Here is a 9,128-nt window from a genome sequence, read left to right as displayed (position 1 = left end):
GCGTTTTTTGTCGCTCTTGCCTATGTCGCGTTTTTTGTCGCTCTTGCTATGTTGCGCTTTATGTCGCTCTTGCGTATGTCGCGCCCTATCGAGGTATAGGGAATATACAATCAGTAGAGCGTCATGTCAGCGGTGCCAGGTGCGACTCGTCTCATTATTATCAGAAAAGTGTTATATTTGTTGGTGCTGTACCATTCTGTAGTGTTAGTGGTATTTGATTTATTTTTCGATACAGACCTCAACTACAAATACAGTGTACTTAAAAAATGCAAAGTCACCATACGTTAGCTAATAACCGATCACGCGATACATGCAGCCGTAGACGCATACCACACCTAGAGGTGCCGGTGATGATTTTATACCGATTTATCGGATATCGAAGTTATAACAGGTAAAAGATCTAATACTAATTGCTATTTCGGTAACTACTCTAGCAAACCATAAAGTTTTTAATGTCTGGGTCTGTCATTTAAAAAAAAATAAACAACTTCAAAAATACGCCACGACAATCGTGTGTGTTATTGTTTAGGCTGGTGATTTCGGTGTTTATTTATTGAAAACATACCGTATGTAGCGTTTTTTAAGTTTATCCTGAATCTAAATTTTTGTAAACTATACTTTAAGGAGTAATTTCATAGTAAACGTTAGAACCACTCAAACGGAATATTATCATATTTACCCAAGTACACCAAAAATTTCATTAGTGCTTTTTAAGTGCAGGATTTGCGGTGTATTACTGCATTTTATTTGAGATGTTTTTGTTGTAGTACAGAGGGTATTTATTTAGCAATGAAGAATAATAAGTTTTATTTATAAAAACTTGTATTTAAACTGAATCCTTTTCTAATTTGCGAAACCAAATAGCCGCCATTTTGCGGTAGGATGAGCGCATCGCGTGAGCGGCTAGCTCGTTGATATCAATTTAATGAATGATTTCAATATTCGACTCGTTAGTAATTACTAATCCTGTCATTCGAATGACAAATTACTAATGTACGTATTCGAATGATCTGAATGATCATTCATTACCAATCCACAGTTTCCATAGACCACAGCGATACTCGTGATAACCTAGCACTCTCTAATATACGGTAAATACCGTAAATGTGACATAGTGAATGATCTGTAGGGCTAAGAAGGCGAGATCTCTATGCGAGAATAGCATAGCTCTTTATGTCGCTCTCGCGCTAGTCGCACCTTGTCGTGCTAGCTCTACTGGTGGAGCTCCGATATAATAATTATTCGCTCGTGCACCCGACCGAATGGCAGGGATTTCGGTATCGGTGATCATTCGACTCGAGTCGAATGATTGTGCTTGGATTCGACTTAACGAATGATTTGCCCATTCGAATGATTAGTAATTCTATTAGTAACATTCAAAGTCACGCATCGCTACGATAGTTCTGCTTGTAGTCTGCTTGTAGTAGAGGAGTTTGCTAGGCTTACAGCATCAGATTCAGGTTATCATTTGTTGTAATGTCATCGGATTTCCATAGTATAACAAATGTCAAGTCGATAGGACAAATGGAAATAAAATAAAATTTATTTTATTATATTCATTTTGTGGCTGAGATTTATACACTAGCGGAATCTTTAAACAGCTGAACAGACTGTAGTGTGTGTATATGTAATATATTCTAATATATTATTACTCAATATAACTCAATCTTGTATTCAGGTGTTTCATTTCTATTTATCCTTACCTTATATGGCAACCCTGGCATGTCTGATTTCAGCCGCTCGCGTCGCAACTTGTCTTGAAAATTAAATAAAAATTATATAGGACATTTTCAATTCAATTCAATACAAATTTAATTTCAGATAATAGCGACATCTCTAGTCAGGGTTAGTAGCTGTGAAGTTACCTACGGGTAACTGGATGACGAAATACTTTCATAGATTTCTCATAGATGACGCTACGGCTAAAAGTCGTTGAAAACCAAATACAAAGATCCGACAACAAGCGCATAGAATAATTCGTGAGGATCGCTGGTTCGTACCGTAGTTTAGTTGGCACAGCATTTGGCACGGTTTGCTACAAGACGTCGATTCGAATCCGATCGGATCGAAGGAATTTCTCTGAGTGTTCGATCTTTATATTAATAATTATATAGGACATAATTAAATGAAATTAAATCGTGTTTACTGGCTTGGTGCCCATAATTAAATTCTCAAGCTACAAAACCAGAGCCACGAATTGGTTATGAAAATACAATAATCATCACCAAGGTGGTAACCCACATTGGGATGAATTCCTGGTGTATGCTGGCCTTTATCAAACACAATAAAGAACCATCCGTATGAAATTAGTGTTCAATTAAAATTGCTTTGAGGTTTGTTCATCCGTTTGAAAGAAAGAGTCAGACACAGACAAAGGCTTCAACTTGAAACTCCCCTCTTTTTTAACATTGGGGGCTAAAAATAGGAATGCTCCCTTTGACACGTGAAGTCTATCAGAGCAATTTCAAAACGGAGCTCTTATTGTTTAGAGTTACGTTTGTTATTTAGTTGTTTCGAAAATCCATGACATTGCAGATCTAGTTGTATTTTATTTGCATTATGTATCCTCCCAATGAACAGCTTTTTCATCGTACCCTGGTGTATGTCGTATAAATAAAAATACTGTTATTTGAAACAACACGACGCCTGTATAAACTGCTGAAATTATATTTGATCCTTTCGGTTGGAAGCTTACCAAAATCGATATTTTGTGCTTGTTGTAAGCTAGTCTGTTTATTTCACGGAAGAAAAAACAATGGAAGTGGCTTAAACCTCGATTACTATCGGAACCGCTGTCGCCCAAACGCGCACAAACAAATGATTAAACACTATGAAATCTTGATAATAATTGGTCATAGTTTCTGATTTAAAAATATATAACAATGGATTGTTAATATAATTTAAACTTTACCCAGTCGCTAATATCGTTAAAAATTCAATACCTTTATTGCAAGTTACGACATTTTGATTTTATATTGAAATTTTATTCAATGTGCTGACATCTTGCGGCCAGTAGCTGGACTACGACGAACGATTAACATCTGAATCAATTCGATAATAAGAAAATTGAGAATGTATTAAAATAAGACTTACCGTTGATATGAAATATCTACTACGGGTAATATTTCTGGTGCGGCTACCATTTTTGCACTCCAAAACGGCCTTTTCCGGCGATTTTAAAGAATTTGCGCGAAAGAATGACACTAACATACCGTACAAAGCGATAATGGCGGACTGGGGCCTTACCATGAACTCTTATTACAGTTCAGTATAGGTTCGTAACGACAAAAAAGCGGGATGTTGATATAAATAACGCTCACACTCAACGCGGGGCTACCGCACTAGGGAAACCCTGTGTCGCGGGTGCCATGGACACACACATAGACAACCACAAATTACACCCAAACTCACGAGAGATATAAATGTAGGCCATACAAATATTTCTCCCGGCCCGGGAATCGAACCTGGGACCTCTGCGTGGCAGTCCGGCATGGTAACCGTTCGGCCACGGACGCAGTTAAATACAGATATACACTTCATGTAGCGCTGTCTCACAACGAGGCATTTTAGGTCCTAAACTGAATCGTAATAAGAGTTCATGGTAAGGCCCCTGAGCTCAAGTCTCAGACTGCGGTTGTCAGGCCTCAGACGCTAACTAGCCACTTCTACTGTATTTATTGTTCTGTGGTTTATGTGTCCTTTTGGGTAGCAGCATTTTTGAATACATTGTCTTTTATGCAAAATTTTATGGTAAAAACGTACGCTGATATAAACATTTAGCATGAATATTTTAACTGTGTAACATTTTTCCTTTCACAAGAATAATAGTTTTATGATATTAAGTGGCGGGACGAACAGGTCGTCTTAAGCAAGCGTTTAAATTGCAAAAATCTGCGGGGCACTGCCACTGCGCCCGTCACCTTGAGTCATAAGTTAACAAGTCCCATGTATCTGTAATTTCACCAGTATCCTTGCTCTTTAGAAGTGAAACTCACTAATACTCCCATTACTGCTTGGCGGCAGAAATGGGTAAGATGGCAGTACTTCCCTGGATGAACTCTTTCACGAGGAGCTCCACTGCGACAAAAAAATCTTCGAAAGTTTTCATATGAAGAAGAAATATTGTTACAATTTAGTCAAATCTAAAAAAAAGATTCCGTCACATAACGGTTACATTTTTGTAAAGTCCTAGGTGCGATTCTCTAACGCATAGTTTTACAAAGTGGTCCCTAGCGCCCTAAAGGTAGGTAGTAGGGCCTCAGAATCAATTGGTGGAAAAAATACCATTGATGCTGTCCAGGAGGTGCTATCGCACTTGAAAAAGGTTTTTAATAATAATTGAAACAAACTAGTGGAGTAATTTAAAAAAAAAAATTAATATCAATTTGGTTTTATAATATCAAGTCATGTGACGAACACGTCGGGCACCTGATGGTAAGCTACACGCCTGTCCATAACAGTTGCAGTGCCACTGAGAGCTTTGAATCGCAAAGATCTGACGGATACTGCCTCTGCGCCAGTCACCCTGAGACATAAGTTAACAAGTCTCATGTGCCTGTATTTCCACCAGCACCCTTCTTACCCTTTAGAACTGAAACTCAGTAATAATCACATTACTGCTTGGCGGCCAATGACTTACAATTATATGGACGTCGGGTCCGCGCTAAAAAGTGTCCGCACTTGTAAGGCGCTAAAATCGTATACAGAGCGCCAAACTCCGCTTTAGTCTTCATTTGTTCTACTGACAGCGCGATACTGCGATGACATTACAATTTAAATTTCGAATAGGTTGACTTGGGACATTTTTTTTGTGGTTTTTGTATTAGACCCGTCGTCCATTTATTTGTAAGTCAATGTTGGCGGCAGAAATAGGTTAGGTGGTTGTATTTCCCTGGACGAACTCGTTCACAAGGAGCTCTAATGCCACTAAAAACTATTTAATATTTACTATTTAATTACAGAATTTATATAAACCACACTCATACACGTACACATACACATCCATAATTTTTCCTTCTGATGTTTTGTGTTAAGTTGATATAAAAAATACGTGTTTTCAATTATTTCTCGTAGTGGTGAAATTTTTTTCTGCCTAAGTGGGCAGTGAGCCAAAAAACTTGACAACCTATGCTTTGTTTCAACGTCATCATGTAAGCATCGTCTTGCAAAGGGTGAATGCTATCATAATATTGTCAACTGTGTAGAGGGGACCAAATTTCATCTATTTAATCTAGTGCCTGTGCTCTATCTACCACGACAACTTAACAATCTTATTAAGATAGCCTACGTTACTACTTCTTTTTAACAGTCTTAAAAAAAGAGGACGTTCTCAATAGGATCTCAATGTTTTTTTGGGTGTAAATTACGCGATCAGTTCGCCATTCGTGAACCGATTTGGATGATTATTTTTCACTAGTTAAAAATAGTAATATCATAAATAAATTAAATTTCGATGTACATATCGATGGATTTTTAGAATTGCGTCCTGTGTCAAAAAGACCCAATTAATGAGGAAGTTCGTCTAAAAACAAGTACAAAGTATTTATATGCAAAACCGACGAGTAGTGTACAAGACCGTGTTGTCACGTGATTATTTTTACCCGACTTCTCAATTTGATTGTATTTTTTTGTGCGTATGTTACTGAGTTACTCCAATATATTTGTAAAATGGTTTCGATGAATCTTTTTTGTTGGAAAAGGGATACAGTGGTCGACTCGTTCCAATTTGAAGAAATATAATACCTCCAAGGGCGGCAAATTACGAGGTGAATATGGTTTATTGGATTTCATTCACTTTGCGTTAACCGATTTCAATAAAAGTTGGCAAATAAATGTAATTCCACAAACTTTTGAGGTTGGTTTTTTTCTTGAATAAATACTATACTATCAATGTCTTGTTCTGTTCATTATTTTCACTGAATTTTCTTAATCACGTCCGGTTTTGAAATCATCATCTTTATTGACAAAACATTGTATATTTTAGAGAATATTATAAGCCTTTAAAATACGTAAATGCGAAACATTTAATGGAGTAAAACTTTATTTAAGGCTACTCAAAATTTTGTAAACGTATTTCATTGGAGAATCTCATTCAAGAAAATTCAAGAGGAATTCGTAATAACCAATGAAGTGGAACTCATTGGCCGATTTGTCGATTTCGAATTGAAATTATTAAGTTATATCATTTAAAGGTTGCTTTGTTTCCTTATTATACTTTGAATTTTTTTTCTTTCACTTTGGGTTATCGTCATCGAAGTGTTATTTTATATTTGTGATTTGGTAGATTTTGTAGGTCATTTTGTTAATTTTTAATGTTTTGAAGAATGTGTAATACCAAAGATGATATCGAGGCATGACCGCCGAATAATCGTAAACGACATTTTTACCTCAACATCGTTTTTGATTGCAAACGATATTTTTAACTACAACGGACAAGGACGCGTCGACATATCCCGCTAAAATTACATCAAATAGAAATTATAGCAAAAGCTTTATTGACTGTATATTTGCAGTTAATGCGTGAAGACGTTATTAACCTCATACAGTCGAGATCTTGATAACGACTTCACTCATAAACTACGTGCAGTCGTTATCAAATTCATGCAGTCGAGGTCTTGACTTCACGCATTAACTGCAAACATGTTAGCAGCCTTAGCTAAACTATTTTTAAATTTTAAGTTTTTATTTGTAAGTAGTTTTAAGTAATTTACTAATTACTGTTTAGAAAAATAAAATAGAGTATTTGATAAGTCATACACGAAGTTAACCTTTATTTCATACACCTAATATCTGTGGGTGGTGGTTTACATCGAGAATCTGATATTGTAAAGGCACTCCTTACGCCTATCCGGAGGTAAAAAAGAATATTTGGAATATTATATAGCCATAGCAAAACTTTTTTCTACACCTGTGTACTTTACACTGTCAATTATAATTTTCCACATCGTAAGGGCGCTCTTTTTAGTTCTGAATCAAAATTTTATAGTCTATGGTACTCGCCACTGAGCTGAAAATTTTCATTAAAGACAGACCTTTAATGAGTTTCAAAAAAAAGAACGTCGTACTTTCGCTAATTAAAATATCAATTCTGCCGTTCACTAACTAAAACGCGGACAAATGGTCAAATATCCGTTTTAAATAGCAAAAAATAGAGCATATAATCTCAGTACAGAGTACTAAAAAAAACCGACCTAAAAAGTAAGTGGAATTACGTCTATTTGCTAAGTTTTATTGAAATATCCCCTAGTTCGCCACTATACAGGATTTGACACTGGAGACAATAAAAATCGGTTCTCACTACTCAAAGTATATTGAGAGAAAAACGCCTTGAATTGGAGAAAAAGCAAACTCAACCATTAAAGTAATTGCTCCTAAATTAAAGTTAGACGCTATTTATAAAAATGTATGTTCATGCGTCAACAGCCACCCTTCGAGGTGGATGCTTTTCTTCAAAATGAAATGGGACCACTATGGAAGTACCTCCTTTCCAACAAAAAAAAGAATCATGAAAATCGGTTCACAAATACCGGAGTTATCGCGTAACATACATACAAAAAAAAAAGAACATACAGACGAATTGAGATTAACGTGTTCGCCTTATCGGATCTTACCCTAACGCCTTGCTTAAAAAATTCCACGTATCATCAAATATCATAAATATTTTAAAGTAATTTACTAGATACATTTTGTGCTTCATTTTACGTGAAGAATAATTAACCATTGAAATAAAGTGCACTAGTATCTTGTGTGCTAATAAATTTGTTAAGGTAAGTGTTTTTTGTTTTACGCCGGCCTTAGGTACTAAACACAATTTTCACGCCTCGCTACTGCTAGTAGGAAACCACAAAATAGTACAACGCCTGTATTTACTTGGCAAAAATCGGGCACAAAGCAGTAAAATTTTTAATATTTGTAGTATACTTTATCGGGCCATCGTGGTAGATTATGTTCTATAGTCATTCCTTAGAAGATAAATATTTGTTGTTGTTGGAAATAACAAAACTGCTGTGGCGTGTTTAGTAATGGATACATTGGGAGTCTGGTTGACGATTAAAGCTGTATTATAAACTCAAGAAACGCGGCGAATCTCCTGGGATCACTAGATTTGCCCCTTATTAGTGTTCTAAATACTTACAATAACTCTTTAAGGATAATGAATGTCAAGATTTTGAGTAAAATGGACTATTTGTATTACAACCTACCATATAAGAGTCTATAATCGCTCTTTTAGCAGGATAAAGGTTGTTTGTCCATTTAGTTTCTGTCAGGAGACCTACCGTAAATACCTTTCCAAAAACAATCTTGTTTCAATGTAAGCTTATTATGATGTTACTTATATTCGTACCATGACAAACCTGTCAATCAAGTAATGTATTATTGCTAAAGTGAATGAAAGAACGAATGACTTCCCAATATTGTCTATTCCTTACTAAAAATAGGAAAGAAATAACGCTATATTATGTACTATATAATGCCATCTCTTTCTTTTTTGATGTATAATGTAGTATAATGTTTAAGTACTTAATATTATTTACATTCAGAGAATTTAAATTGTTAAAAACAGAAAAGTTTGTAATAATAAAATCTATTAATATTGCCTTGTTTTCAATTATTTTTCCGCATTTTCATGAAGAAAAATATAAAACAAGCCGAGTCTTGACCACGGGTTTGTATATTAAACTGGACCGCGCACTAAGTTAATAAAACGAGCCGAGTGAGAGGCTTCAAATGAGTAATGCGTCTCTTTCTAATAGGTTGTTAATTCATGTTTAAGCCAGCCATATTGCTTTTAACTTTTTAATTTTTACAGAAAATGTGGCCGCTTATGGATGACCAAAACTACTAATATTACTTCATAATACAAATTAGTATACTTTTTTGATATGCTACTTTATAATAGAAGGTTTCATTGTGTGATATATATTTTTTTTGTATTAATACAGTAAAAGCATATTACCTTTAAGTTAACTTCATTTAACTAAAATTTAAAAAAGTTAATAGACTAGATAAGATGGTTTTGTTTAGAGTTGGCAACTTGTTAGGCAAGGACAGACCACTATTTTGAGCTATCTCACATGCCTCGGATTTTTACTTTTACTTAAAATAAACCTTAACTTAACCCAATAAGG

The sequence above is a fragment of the Hyposmocoma kahamanoa genome, unplaced genomic scaffold, assembly GCF_003589595.1.
Source record: "Hyposmocoma kahamanoa isolate Upper Pololo Valley unplaced genomic scaffold, ASM358959v1 210, whole genome shotgun sequence".
In the NCBI taxonomy this organism is placed as follows: Eukaryota; Metazoa; Arthropoda; class Insecta; order Lepidoptera; family Cosmopterigidae; genus Hyposmocoma; species Hyposmocoma kahamanoa.
Note: the sequence above shows the minus strand (reverse complement) of the source record.